This window comes from Pongo abelii, chromosome 12, assembly GCF_028885655.2.
Source record: "Pongo abelii isolate AG06213 chromosome 12, NHGRI_mPonAbe1-v2.0_pri, whole genome shotgun sequence".
In the NCBI taxonomy this organism is placed as follows: Eukaryota; Metazoa; Chordata; class Mammalia; order Primates; family Hominidae; genus Pongo; species Pongo abelii.
The window spans coordinates 84,376,155-84,391,560 of NC_071997.2; the positions used below are offsets into that span (position 1 = coordinate 84,376,155).

Consider the following 15,406-nt stretch of genomic DNA (forward strand, 5'->3'; position numbering starts at 1 on the left):
AAATAAATGACATGCAGATACGTATGTATGCATACACACACAGCGTGTGCATACACTGTTCAAAAGCTCTTGATCATAAAGGTAATATATCTTCATATTTAACAAAGTTAAAACAGTGCAAAAGGAAAATGAAAGTTAAATTTTCTCAATTATTTTGAGTCTCCCAACCCATTCCTTTCATTCGTTACCTTCTCACTGTCTGTTCCCACTCCACAGAAAGAACAATAATTATTTATGTGGGTCTTTCGAGAAATTTTCTATGCATATAATAGCATATATATTATAAAATATATTTTAACACGAGTGAGATTATGTTATGTATACAGTCCTGAAACTTGATAATTTTACTTGTTTTTTTTGTTTTTTTTTTTTGAGACACAGTCTCGCTCTGCCACCCAGGCTGGAGTGCAGTGTTGTGATCTCGGCTCACTGCAACCTCTGCCTCCCAGGTTCAAGAGATTCTCATGCCTCAGCCTCCCAAGTAGCTGGGATTACAGGCACGTGCCATCATGCCCTACTAATTTTTTGTATTTTTAGTAGGGATGGGGTTTCACCATGTTGACCAGGCTGGTTTTGAACTCCTGACATCAAGTGATCCACCTGCCTTGGTCTCCCAAAGTGCTAGGATTACAGGCGTGAACCACTGCACCTGGCCTACTTGTTATATTCTTAACATCTTTCTGTAGTTGTAAATTCCTTTTTTAACAGCTGGGTAGTAGTCCATTGTATAAATCTGTTTTATTAACCAGTCATCTATTGATGGGCATTTACATTCTGTCAAGGGTTTTTTTTCTATTACAATTAATGTTACAATGAAAGTCATTGTGAAAACATCTTTAATCACTTATGTGAGTATATTCATAAATAAATTCATTGAAGTGGAGCTGCTGCGTTAACAAGTATATGCATTTAACATTTTGATAAGTAAAGCCACATTCACTTCCATGAAAGTTAGGCCAAACTATACTAATATAAACAGTGTCTGAGAGGGCCTGTTTTTTTCCCCTATCATATTCAGCTCCAAATCATATAGCTATTTAATGCTTCTTCATCTAGCATGAGGAAAATTTGTGTCTCTTTGCTATTTTAATTTCTCTAATAGCTGTTGACATTGAGCATATTTTCACATATTTGTTGATCATTGGTCTCACTTTTGCAATAAGCTGACATTACATATCCTCTGTCCACTTTATAATGGGTTGTCCATTGGTTAGTTTGTGTGGTTTAGTTTTTTGTTTGATTTGTAAGAAGTTTGTGTGTTTTGGTTTTTGGTTTTTAGTACATTAATAAAATTAGCCCATTCATTGCTACATCTGTTGCCAATATTTTTCTTGGTTTGTTGTCTTTTTTCTTTTTTTTTTGAGACAAGGTCTCACTCTGTCTCCTAAGAGTGCAGTGGCATGGTCTTGCCTCACTGCAGCTTCCATCTCCCTGGCTCAGGTGATCCTCCAGCCTCAGCCTCCCGAGTACAGCTGGGACTACAGGTGCACATCACCATGCCTGGCTAATTTTTGTATTTTTAGGAGAGACAGGTTTTCACCATGTTGCCCAGGATGGTCTCAAACTCCTCGGCTCAAGCGATCCACCCTCATCAGCCTCCCAAAGTGCTAGGATTACAGGCATGAGCCACCACACCTAGCCCTTTGTCTTTTTTTTTTTTTTTTTTTTTTTCTGAGACGGAGTCACACTCTGTCACCCAGGCTGGAGTGCAGTGGCGCAATCTCAGCTCACTGCAACCTCCGCCTCCCAGGTTCAAGCAATTCTCCTGCCTCAGCCTCCCGAGTAGCTGGGATTACAGGGGTGCACCACCATGCCCAGCTAATTTTTTTTTTTTTTTTCCAGTAAAGGCGGGGTTTCACCATGTTGGCCAGGCTGGTCTTGAACTCTTGACCTCATGATCCACTCGCCTCGGCCTCCCAAAGTGCTGGGATTACAGGCATGAGCCACCGCGCCAGGCCGCCTATTGTCTTTTAACCTAGTTTCTTGTTTGTCTTTTAACTTTGTTGGTGTGTGTGTGTGTGTGTGTGTGCGCGCGTGCGCGTGCGCGCATAAGTGGGGATGTATAGGAATTAAAGTGGCTGAAAAGAGTAGAGGGATTGTTTAAAGCCCCTAAACACATTGGAATGAAGAGAATAAGAGAGCAGGAAAAGAAACAAGGAAACTTTCCAAGCTCTATTGCTCCTGTGCCTTTTCTCTTTCCTCAAGAGTCCTAAGACTAAGGGAGCAGCCAGGAAGCAACTGATGTCCTGTTGCTGAAACTCCTGTCTACATAGTTTTTAGTGAAAAAAAGACAGTAAAAATAATCTTTTAAAAAAGCATTGTTTTATAATAGGTAGCGTCCCCCTTAAAAAGAAAAAAAGACAAGGGGATACCCAGAATTGGATGACAAATTAACATGCAACTTGTCCATGCCAACTCTTCCAGCCAGCTTAATTCTCATCAGCCAATATAATTTATTAACAGTGAGGTGAGAAAAGACATGAATCAGCTTAATGTAATATAAGTAGGGCGTTGCCATAGCAACAAGATGCAGTCTGTTTTCTACTATTTATGTATGGTTTATTTTCTCCAGAGCCTCTGAGTTATTGCTTGAAACAAATGGAATGAGAAACATCTTGTTCTGCACACCCCCACCTGGCCCCTCAGCATGTAACGTGTATATAAAACCACATTTTTTTTGGATAAGAGAAAAAACAAAAGCACTTGAATTTTTAAAAATTGTATTTATAGCAAAAAGGCTAACTACATAGTTTCCAATCCACTGTGGTTTTGCAGAACTCAAATGTTTTTTATTTTTGTTTTTTATTTTCACCTCTGAGACACACGATTCCTCATTGAAACCTCTGGGAAAAGACCCAAAACACATGCTGGAAGCAAACATGAGGCTAATACTGCTTCTCAAAGGAAACATTCATGTTCTCTACCCAGACTTTATGACTGGCTAGAACCAACTTCCCACAAAGAAGGAGTGAGCAGACTAAGCCTGGTGACAATTTTTTATTTTACTCAATCTCAGATATTCAGAAGAAAAGCCCCATCCAGGCAGGAAACCAGGGCCTGAGTTTGTGACACTCTGTCTCCTTGTGGAGGGTACTACCAATACTTACAAAATCATACCCACCAATAAGCAGCCCCAGTCCTTTCCTGAAGCCCCCTGGATGGAAGAGCCACATGCCATGAAGGATTCCCATAATTTTTCCAATTCTGTGCTTTGCTCTGAGGATGTAGAATTTAGAGTTTTTGTTCAAAGATGGGCGTGGTCATCTCTAGGTCACAGAAAACATCAAGGTTTCAGTTGCACAGGAAAGGAAACAGCAGAGACCCTCAGCTGCTCTCTTTCCTCATTCCAACTGCCAATTCTTATCATCATTGCTCCCATGCTTTAAAAGGACAGGAGGAAACATACAACAAAGGGGAAATTTAACTCTCAGTACCTTCACTCTGTACAAATTTGGTGTTTTTTTGGATCTTGACATTGTGCTGATCAGATCTGCATAGTCCCATTAGCCATCTACCCCATGGCTGCAGGCTGGAGTTGGAGATGCCTGGAAATGACCAGCAGTTCTCACCTCCCATGAAAGTGGCCTCCAGACCCCAGATTCTAACATGCTCACCTTGAAGATCGCAAGAGCCCATACCTATTCAGATGCTCCTCCACTGCACAGATCTGAGAAGAAGGGAAATGGAAGGGAGAGTATTATGACCACTTCTGGGCCACCTTTGTATCCAGGAAAGGCCCTTCCCCTACCCCATCTTCTACTGGAGAGAGTGGGCAGGATGCAGGCTGTCATAGGAAGTGAATTGGAGCAGTTTGAAATCACTCAGCCTCGGGAGTCCATAGGACCTAGACATCGCCCTGCGATGCTTCCATCATTGATAACCACTAAGATCTATCAATAAAGAGGGCATCTTATTCCAACTACACTGGAATATTTCAATCATTTCCTTCCTCTAATGCATTAAAGCAGTGGAGTAATTTCATTGTTTTTTATTTTTTAGGTATAACTTACAGTAAAGTGCACAAATCTTACATGTTCAGCTTGAAGAATTTTTACTCAGGTATATAGCCATAACCACCTATCAGACCAAGATATAGAACATTTTCAACACTTTGAAAGATTCCTTTGTGCTTCTTTCCAGTCTATACCCCTCCAAAGGTACACACAATTCTTTTTTTTTTTTTTTTTTTTTTTTTTGAGACAGGGGTCTCACTCTCATTGCCTAGGCTGGAGTACAGTGGTACAATCATGGCTCACCGCTTTGGCTTCCTGAACTCAGGTGATCTTCTCATCTCAGCCTCCCAAGTAGCTGGGACTATAGGCATGCACCACTATGCCTGGCTAATTTTTTTGTATTTTTAGTAGGGATGAGTTTTCACCATGTTGCCCAGGGTGGTATCCAACCCCTGGACTCAAGTGATCTGCCTGCTTCAGCCTCCCAAAGTGCTGGGATTACCAGCGTGAACCACTGCACCCAGCCAAGGGTACACACTATTCTAATTTATATCATCAGTTAGTTTTGTTGTTCTTAAACCTCATATAAATAAAATCATGCAGTACAAACTTTTTTGTATCTGGCTTCTTTTGCTCAGCATAGTATTTGAGTAACATCTATGAATGATATTATGTAAGTGATTTATTCATTTTTAGGTTCATAGTACTCTATGCATATTCTATGTTATATTTATCCATTCCCTATTGATGAACAGTTGAGGGTTTCCAGTTTGGGGCTATTGTGAATAAAATTCTATAAATACTCTTATACATCTCTTTTGATAAGCATGTGCAATTATATAGAGTTAAATTTTTGAATCATAAGGTAGGTTTAGTAGTTACTGCCCAAGTTTCCAAAATGATTGAACCAATTTATACTCCCAACACATGCTTGCCAACACTTGGTATGGCTAGTCTTTCTAATTTTAGCCATTCTGGTGGGAGAGTAGTAATATCTCATTGTAGCTTTAATCTGCATTTTCCTGATAAATAATCATGTTGAGAACTTTTTCCAAATGGAGGGCCCTGGACGCCCTATGAGGCCTGCACTTCCCCAGCAAGTATCCCCATTCCTGAGAGAGTGACATACTTAATAACAAATAAAAACCACAATGACATATGGAGAAAGAGACCACAGAATAAAGGCAAAGGCATTTTTCCCATAAAGGAAAATAAAACAGGAGGCCTGCATTTTCATTTTGCAAAGGACCCCACTAATTGTGTTCCTGGACTCCACCCTCCACCAGCTGGGTGGGTAGGGTCTGGGATTCTGCATGCTTATCAAGATGCCAAAATGATTAGTATGCCCATTCTTCATACTCTCCAATCAGCATATAAATATGTTCAATTTGTATGAGCTCAGAAAACAAACAAGCAAACCAACAAAAGAAACCTTCAATACCAGCTCTCTCCCATGCCCTTCACAGCACACTTGATAGAGTCATCTCTATGCACTGTCTTCCTTTCTCCATCCAGTCCTCAGCCCACAGCAAACCAACTTTAGCTGATAATATTCCATAGAAACTTATCTTGCTACCGGGCATGGTGGCTCAAATCTGCAATCCCAGTACTTCAGGAGGCCGAGGCAGATGGATCACTTGAGGCCAGGAGTTCGAGACCAGCCTGGCCAACTTGGTGAAACCTTGTCTCTACTAAAAATACAAAAATTAGCTGGGTGTGGTGGCACATGACTGTAGTCCCAGCTGCTTGGGAGGCTGAGGCACAGGAATTGCTTGAACCCAGGAGGTGGAGGTTGCAGTGAGCCGAGTTTGCACCACTGCACTCCAACCTGGGCCACAGAGTGAGACTCAGTCTCAAAAAAAAAAAAAAAGCAACTACTTTTGCCAAAGTCGGTATGTACATTTTAGCCTCAAAGTCTCAGGGATATGTTTTAGTTCTTGTAATAGAAAGCTTAATTTAAAGTATTTGCTTATTTATTAATATCTCCTTTCACAGCTCCCTTTCCCAATCAGGATCAACTCCTAGTGGCCCAGTTTATACTTGAGATCTTCCCCTCTGGCTATAGATGATTGGACCAGCGATGGCCACCTGAATTTATTCCAGGTAAATCACTTTCTCTCCCTTTCTCTAGTTCTCTTTGTCTTCCCCTTTCTCTTTCTCTCTTTCTACCTTCCTCCTCCCCCATTTCCTCCTCACTTTTCTTCCCTCCATCTCTTTCCTTTCCTCTTTTTTTCTCTTCCTCTTTCCTACCCTTGCTCTGGAATTGGGATTCTAGTTTAATCTGAGCAAGTCTTTTAACCGGAAAAGCCATACCACCAGAACCATAGGTGCCATTTTCCAGTTCCTATGTACCCTCATGAACCAAGGGAAGATGCCTGCAGAAAGAAGAGAATACAGCAGATATATAGAGAAAAGCTTCAAGGTGCTAAGAGCCTTCAGTTCTTGTTTGTAGTCCTTGCTTTTGGGTCCATGAGATATTTCTGTACCCTTATAATCTATTCTTTCCTTTTCCTTAAGCTTACCCAAGTTAGTTTCTGTTACCTGCAACCACACAGTCCTAATTGATACCATCCTTATGTTTCTCAGCTTCTTGGAAGGGTTGGCTCCTGCTGGGTACCCCTTCCTTCTTGACTGCTTTGTTCTCTTTACTTGGATGACTCGACTCTCCTGAGTTTCCTACAGCTGCAATCACACCTCCATAGACTGCTGTACTGTATCCTGCTTCTCCCCTAAGTGTGGTTTCTCAAGTGCTGTTTCTGCTGCCTTTTCTTTGTCATTTTAACACCCCCACTGTCAGCCATTGCATTTATCACCTCTCTGTTGATGAGCCCAGCCATTATCAATCTTCTAAGTTCCAGATCTCCCTGCCTACTGCCTGCATGTTCCACACATACTTCAGATTCACTGAGTCCAACACTAGAATCATTATCTCTCTACCCTCAAGCCTCCTCCTCCTCCTGTGTTCTCTATCTCAGGGAATGGTACCATCCAACTATTCAACAAAACATCAGGCCATCATCCCCAACCCCTCCCTCTCCCTCCTTCACATCCACCATCCCCTAGCCAACAAGGTTCCCAGTCCTGTCCATTCAGTTTCCTAAATATCTCCTGAAAACATCAGCTTTCCTCCATTGTCACTGCCTCTAGGCTAGTTTAGGTTCCATTCTTTCTCCCCAGCTCATAATTGGTCATCTGCCTCTAGTTTTGCCGTCATTTTCCCCACCAAGCTCAACCCACTGTCTACATCCAGTGATCTTTCAAGAACAAAAATTGGACCCACTCTTGCCATGTTTCCAATGTCTCCATTTACCTTGCATTAAAGCCTAGCCTTCTTCATATGGTTTAGAAGCCCTGCATGAGCTGCCCCTTCCTACTCTCCAGCCTCAGCTCTCTCCATTCTCAGCATTTGATCACAGAAGGAACTGTATACTTTGGAGTGCACATGATATTCCCCCCTGTCCCCATCACTGTTCTTATTCTGACCTCCCTCCTCCCTGCTTAACGTGGTTAACTCTTACTCATCATTCAGATCTCAGCTTAAAGTCTCTTTCTGTGGAAGTCTTCCTTGGCCTTCACACCTTATATAGCCCTATCACCCAACCATGCTGCATTATAATTGCCTGTTGACTTATGTCATCCCCATTAAATCTTAAGATCAATGAAGGCAGGGCCATACTCTTCCCTTCCAGCACCGTGTCTGACACATAGTAGGGATTAATACTTGTTGATTGAATAAATGAATGCTAGGGCTCTTCAAGTTCTTTAACATGGATGGAAGGCAGGTTTAGAGATGGGAGAGGGGAAATGAGAATAAGGAATAAGCAAGGGGCAGATATGGAGAAGATCATATTTTAGGCTAAAGTTTGATTTTGATTCTGTCAGTGAGGGGAAGTGGTTGATGAATTTTATTCCCCAAATATACACTCACTCGAGATGGTCAGTTGCTTTGTCTCTTTGCTCCACATCATCTCTGTACTTTGTTTTATGCTGACCTTCTCTCTCAAGTTCCATTCCTAGCTGGGCAGGGTGGCTCATGCCTATAATCCCAACACTTTTGGAGGCCAATGAGGGGGGATCACTTGAGCCCAGGAGTTCAAGATCAGCCTGGGAAACACAGGGAGATCCCTTCTCTTCAAAAAAGTAAAAAAATTTTACTTTAGTAGCTGAATAGTCCCAGCTACTCAGAAAGCTGAGGCGGGAGGATAGCTTGAGCCCAGAAGTCCAAGGCTGCAGTGAGTCGTGATTGCGTCACCGCACTCCAGGCTGGGAAACAGAGCAAGATGCTGTCTCAAAAAATAAAATTCCTTGTTTCAATCACATTTCCCCTGCTTTCTGAAGCTTTCTGTGACTCATCCAGACTCCCCCTTTCTGCCTAGGATTCTACAATATTCTGAGCTGACACTACACAGTCTGTTACTTGATTGCATTCTGTTTCACTGCATGCTGTCATTTACTGTGGGTCACATCATACTTCTGTAAACCAGCATATAGGGGAGAGTGACTATTAACAAATAAAATAAGCTGGGTGCGATGGCTCATGCCTGTAATCCCAGCACTTAGGGAGGCTGAGGGGGTTGGATCACCTGAGGTCAGGAGTTCGAGGCTAGCCTGGCCAACATGGTGAAACCCCGTCTCTACTAAAACTACAGAAATTAGCCAGGCATGGTGGTGGGCACCTGTAATCCCAGCTACTTGGGAGGTTGAGGCAGGAGAATTGCTTGAACCCAGAAGAAAGAGGTTGCAGTGAGCCAAGATTATGCCATTGCACTCCAGCCTGGGTGACAAGAGCAAAACTCCCTCTCAAAAAAAAAAAATAAGTAAACAAACAAAATAGAGAACCTGTAAGTAAACATTGCAAAGTGTGTCCAAATCAACATTTTCATTCCGAATAGTCCTCATTCAAAATAATTTTCTAACTCTTCTTTGGAAATGGCCTTCAGATCTCATTCATGAACTGTAGAAGAAAGATTTGTTGTTTATTGTGACCCTGAGTTTTCAGCCCCAAACAGTATTTACTCAGCTACCTTATTTTTCAGACTTGATTCCAAATGCTTTTTTTTTTTTTTTTTTTTTGAGACAAAGTTTAGCTCTTGTTGCCCAAGCTGGAGTGCAGTGGCGCAATCTTGGCTCACTGCAACTTCCGCCTCCCGGGTTCAAGCAGTTCTCCTGCCTCAGCCTCTCAAGTAGCTGGGATTACAGGCACCCGCCTTATTCTCCTGCCTCAGCCTCTCAGGTAGCTGGGATTACAGGCGCCCACCACCACGCCCAGCTAATTTTTGGTATTTTTAGTAGAGATGGGTTTTCGCCATGTTGGCCAGGCTGGTCTCGAACTCCCACAGCAACGTTCAGTCAGAAAATCAGAGCCACTGTAAGTGACATAGAACAAGGGCTTTATATATGGATTAGAATTCACACAATTATGGAATCTGGTAAAGATGCTCATTGCCTCTGCATCTAGTGTGGGTCTGAGGTCTCTTTAGACCAGTAGGGTCAACAGTCAGCAAGAAAATCTAACATGAAGTTGGGGAGCATGAGGACAAACTGGACCCCATATGGGTCTCTCACAGCCTCCTTCCTTGACAATGTGCATGACCTACAGAAACAGCTTTGCTACAGAGCTGCACCTGTGTCTGGATTCTGGCCATGTAGTCAGGGAAGCTGGAACAGGTAATGCAGTAGTATCTCCTTTGAGCCGCGCCACTGCCCCAGGCCCACAGGAAGAGCCCCCAGACCAATAATGCATGCAGCCTGCAGCGACAGCTAGCACCCTCCACTAACCTTCTGAACATCATGCTGCTGGTTCAATTCCACATTCCAAATCCTGCCTGCAAATTTCTCTCATAATCAAGCCTAACCTGGCACTACATATGGAAGAGCATTCTGGGACATGTAGTTCAGCTTGGTAGGTTGATGCAGTATAGTACTAGTACAGTTACTAAAATGCAAGCTGACCTCTGAGGGATGAAGGCTTGCCAACACTGAAAGTAGTCAAAAGCAAATGCCATAGCTTTTGAAGAAACTTTCAGTATAAAAGTTCCTAAAAATGTTGGACACAAGGGTAGAATCTTTGGAGTAAGTAGCAATTGCTTCCAAGAAGGTCAGGTTGATTGACCTCTTTAAAAAAGGAAAATGTTCACTTGGACATACAATATTCTGGTGTCTTCATGAAGGGAATGAACTGAATCTTACTACTTTTTAGCATTCCTTATATTTTTATCATTTTTCTCCTCTGATTCTCAAGTTTACAGATCTTTTTTATTGTTGTTGTTGTTACTGGTTATGTTTTAGCTCAGCTGAGTTTTATGACTCATTCATGAGTTGTTCAAAAATCATACAGAGGCCGGGCACGGTGGCTCACGCCTGTAATCCCAGCACTTTGGGAGGCCAAGGTGGGCGGATCATGAGGTCAGGAGACTAAGACCATCCTGGCCATGGTGAAACCCCTTCTCTACTAAAAATACAAAAAAATTAGCTGGGCATGGTAGTGCATGCCTGTAGTCACAGCTACTCGGGAGGCTGAGGCAGGAGAATTGCTTGAACCCAGGAGGCGGAGGTTGCATTGAACCGAGATCACACCACTGTACTCCAGCCTGGTGACAGAGCGAGACTCCATCTCAAAAAAAAAAAAAAAATCATACAGAGCAGGGGTCCCCAACCCCCAGGCAATGGACGAATGCCATCAGGAACCGGGCTGCACAACAGGAGGTGAGTGGCCAGCGAGCATTACTGTCTGAGCTCCACATCCTGTCAGATCAGTGGCGGCATTAGATTTTCATGGGAGTGCAAACCCTAGTGTGAACTGTGTATGTGAGGGATTTAGGTTGTGCACTCCTTATGAGAATCTAATGCCTAATGATCTGAAGTGGAACAGTTTCATCCTGAAACAATCCCACCCCTGCTGGTCCATGGAAAAACTGTCTTCCATGAAACCAGTCCCTGGTGCCAAAAAAGGTTGGGGACTGCTGATTCAGAGGAATAGGAAGTGTCCTAGAGCTAGGTAATTCCCTTTCCCTTCCCAGGGTGGATATTCTTGACATTTTTTCTTATTATGGGATATAATTCCTAGCTATAGATTTTAGAGTCCATTTTTTCTCTGAGGTCATTGACCTTCTGGCCCTTTACCACAACTAAGCACGTCTTTTCTTACTTTTTTTTTTTTTTTTAAGACAAGGTCTCACTTTGTCACCCAGGCTGGAGTGCAATGGCATCATCAGCACTCACTGCAACCTCTACCTTCCAGGCTCAAGTGATCCTCCTACCTCAACCTCCCATGTAGCTGGGACTACAGGTGTGCACCACCACGCCCAGATAATTTTTGTATTTTTAGTAGAAACAAGGTTTCCCCATGTTGGCCAGGCTGGTCTTAAATTCCTGACCTCAAGTGATCTGCCCACCTCAGTCTCCCAAAGTGCTGGGATTAGAGGTGTGAGCCACTGCACCCAGCCAGATCTTTTCCTATTATATGGCATGTCCTACTGCTTGTTTTAGCTGTTTCTGAAGGCTTTCTCCATTAATCTTGATGTCTTATAGCAGTCTGTCGAGGCTGCCATAACATAATACTATGGCCTGGGTGGCTTATGAACAACACAAATTTATTTCTCTCCCTTCTAGAGGCCGGAAAGTCTGACATCAAGATGCCCAGCAGGTTCAGTGTCTAGTAAGGCCCACTTCCTGGTTCATAGACAGCACCTTCTCACTGTGTTTTCACTTGCTGGAAGGGGCAAGGGAGCTCTCTGGGGCCTCTTTTATAAAGCCATTAATCCCATTCATAAGGGTTACACTCTCATGATCTAATCACCTCTCAAAGGCTCCACCTCCAAATACCATCACATTGAGGGTTAGGATTTCAACATGTAAACTTGGGGGTGACATAAACATTCAGTATATAGCACTTGACAATTTAATATGAACGATTCTATTCTTGTCATTCTAGGCAAATCTAGAGGCTGGCAAAAATGTTCTGTGGGTGTAAAATACCTAAATTACAAATGGCATGGTTAATGAATTACATTTCAGTCAGTTTGCTCTCGATTTCTTTTTTTCATTTCTTGAACAAAGCCCAAAGGCCTTCGGTCCCTAATATGATTATTAATATATCTGCCACCTTGACCATTGTTGCCTAATTTATGTATTTGTGTTAAAATACATATAGCATAACATTTACTATCCTAATTATTTTTAAGTGTATGGTTCAGTAGTGTTAAGAGCATTCACTTTGGTGTACAACCAATCTCCAGAACTCTTTTCATCTTGCAAAACTGAAACTCTGTGCTAAAAAACAATCCCCCATTTCTCCCTCCCCCTAGCCCCAGGTAACCACTATTCTACTTTCTGTCTATGAATATGACTACCGTAGGTACCTCATATAAGTGGAATACTACAGAATTTGTTACTTCATGTCTGGCTTATTTCACTTAGCATAATGTCCTCAAGGTTCATGCATGTTGCAGCATGCGTCAGAATTTTCTTCCTTTTTAAGACTAGATAATATTCCATTGTATGTACATATCATATTTTGTTTATCCATTCATCCATTGATGGACACTTGGTTTGCGTCCATCTTTTGGTTATTATGAGTAATGCTGCTATGGATGTAGGTATACAACTATCTCTTTGAGACCTTGCTTTTAATTGTAATTATTTTGGGTATATACCCAAAGGTGCAATTACAAGGTCATATGGCAATTTATTTTTAATTTTTTGACGATCCACATACTGTTTTTCACAACAGCTGTACCATTTTACATTCCCACCAACAATGCTGAGTCTTCTGACCTTACACCAGTATTGTCTCCATTGTACCACCTGCAGTGAGCTTAACATTTGGATATAGGCTATTTTGGGCTATTCCCTGTTTCCTGTATGTTCACCTTATCTTCCCAGCTAGATATAACTCTCGCTGGGCATAAATTCTGTCTTCTCCTGCTCCTGTTATACTTCCCAAATATCTTAAAACATGCTGAACACAAGCACAAATTCAATGTATACTTGTAGGATGAATGATTGAATGAGTGAATGAATGAGCACAATTATTTCTTCCTTCTTATCTCTCTCTCTTAATCCAGTTGTTTCATCTCTTTCTTCCACCAATTCCCATTGCTAGCCAACTCAAGTCATAGACTCTACTTTCTAGCTCAGAATCTTAGTCTTAGCAGGAAAATTAAGTGTTATTTAGTTCTTTATGGTACATGATGAAGGGAGAAACACTGGATTTGAATCTCAGCAAGTCACTGAACTGCCAAGGTACTACAAAATAATGTAAAACACATGCCATTATTAAGAGTCACATACCATGAAGCACTATGCATGCAGCTAATATAGTGTCTGATACTTCAAACATATTCAATAAATGTTAACCTACTTCTTACACTTTTTATTCAGGTTTCAAATAGGCACACTAGAATGTAAACTCCTTTAAATGCTGGAACTATGCTTTACATATCTTTCTATCTTCTATAATGCTTTTGCTTAGTACGTGCCCAAAGACATTTATTATATAAACAAACAAATGAATCAAACATCCAATCTATACTGCAGTTCTACCAGAGTTGTTTTTCAGTGGTTCCTTCACCAGTTTATCAGTTTGGATCAGCTAGATATGATGCAATGTCAAAAAGAGAACCACAATGGCTTGCAACAGGGTTTATTTCTTGTTCGTGACACTTATCCATCATGAGTCAGCAAATGGTCTTATAGTCACTCAGGGGCCAGGCTGATGGAGGTGCCATTTCTTCACATATCTCCACAATTGCAGAAACAGGGAAAAGAGAGTATGGCAACCACAGGCTGGCTCTCACAGTTTCTGTCTAGGAGTGGTACACATCAATTCCACTCACATTTTATGGGCCAAACAAGTGACATGGCCACATCTGAGTTCAACAGGGTAGGGATACACAATGCTTCCACAGAGAGGGGCACTGAAAATTTGTGAAGGGCCAGATGTGTGGCTCCCGCTTGTAATCCCAGCACTTTGGGAGGCCAAGGCAGATGGATCACCTGAGGTCAGGAGTTCGAGACCAGCCTGGCCAACATGGTGAAACCCTGTCTCCACTAAAAATACAAAAATTAGCCAGGCGTGGTGGTGCATGCCTGTAATCCCAGCTACTTGGGAGGCTGAGGCAGAAGAATCGCTTGAAACCTGGAGGTGGAGGTTGCAGTGAGCCAAGATCACACCACTGCACTCCAGCCTGGGCAACAGAGTGAGAGTCTGTCTCGAAAAAAAAAAGAAAAGAAAATTTACGAAGAATAACATAATCTACCATCACAGCTTAGAAGGCTCTTTATGATTTGATTCTTGCTTTATCTACATAACCTTGAACTCTGGCCATGGTGGACTGATTACAGCTGCTCAAACACAGCATGCCTTTTACACTTGGGTGCTTTAGATATACTGTTTCCTTTGTCTGGAGCATCCTGTCATTCATCTATTCATCCATCCATTCGTCCACTCATTCCTTCATCTTTTTATCCATTCATTCAACAAATACGTGTTGAGTGCATTTTGTGTAATAGATCTGTCCCAGTAGAAACCTCCTTTTCATCTTCAGGCTAAGTGCTCACATTAAAATTACTCTAAAACCTTCCATCTGGCTACCATAGTTCTAACATACGGTTAGATGCTCTCTCTTATGCTCACGGCACTTTCTACACACCCACATCATAGAATTTTACACCCTAGCATTGTGGTGGTGGCTTCAGAATTTCCCTATTGAAGGAGATTAGGAGTGACAATCTGGTTGGGGTTTGTAATGGAACTTCTTTGGAAGCTACAGTTGCCTATCTTTTTCACATAAGATTGAGAAGAGTAGGTTGTTTTTTTCAAATAATGGAGGTAGAAGTAGATGAGATTATGCCCACTTCTTCCCCTAAGCTACCCTCTGGAGCTCCCACTGCAGTATTGAAATATGTGTGTCGACCTCTCTCTGGAAGACAATGACTGCTTCTTATTCATTGTTATATTGTAAGAAGTATAGGGAGTAGCAGAGTATGTGCTCACTATTTGTGGAATAAATAAATAAGCAAAACAGCCACTGATACTGTTACAGGAAAGGGGTCTTGATCCAGACCCCAACAGAGGGTCCTTGGATCTCCCACAAGAAAGAATTCAGGGTGAGTCCATAGACTAAAAGGAAAGCAAGTTTATTAGGAAAGTAAAGGAACAAAAGAATAGCTACTCGATAAGAGCCCTGAGGGTTGCTGGTTGCCCATTTTTATGGTTATTTCTTGATTATATGCTAAATAAGGGGTGGATTATTCCTGCCTCCTCTTTTTAGACCACATAGGGTAACTCTCTGATGTTGCTAAATGCCATGGCACTGGTGGGAGTGTAGCAGTGAGGACAACCAGAGGTCACTCTCATGGCCATTTTGGTTTCAGTGGGTTTTAGCTGGCTTCTTTACTGCAACCTGTTTTATCAGCAAGGTCTTTATGACCTATATCTTGTGCTGACCTCG

At 42.1% G+C, this 15,406-nt stretch overlaps 2 long non-coding RNA genes across 5 annotated transcripts in view; one reads left to right on the forward strand and one right to left on the reverse strand.

The window, feature by feature from the left end:
* LOC129057709 (uncharacterized) overlaps window positions 1-15,406 on the forward strand; it is a 96,826-nt gene that overhangs the window by 71,620 nt on the left and 9,800 nt on the right. For 3 of the 4 annotated variants that reach the window (XR_010136297.1, XR_008522431.2, XR_008522430.2), the window contains one exon: window positions 5,949-6,056. This is a non-coding gene — a long non-coding RNA (uncharacterized LOC129057709). Of the gene's footprint in view, window positions 1-3,999; window positions 4,060-5,948; window positions 6,057-15,406 lie in introns of all 4 variants that reach the window. The other variant, XR_010136298.1, reaches the window with a different exon arrangement.
* LOC129057708 (uncharacterized) overlaps window positions 1-15,406 on the reverse strand; it is a 98,424-nt gene that overhangs the window by 1,095 nt on the left and 81,923 nt on the right. The window contains exons 5-6 of the long non-coding RNA XR_008522428.2: window positions 3,435-3,667; window positions 3,122-3,266 (exon numbers count right to left, since the gene is read on the reverse strand). This is a non-coding gene — a long non-coding RNA (uncharacterized LOC129057708). The remainder of the gene's footprint in view (window positions 1-3,121; window positions 3,267-3,434; window positions 3,668-15,406) is intronic.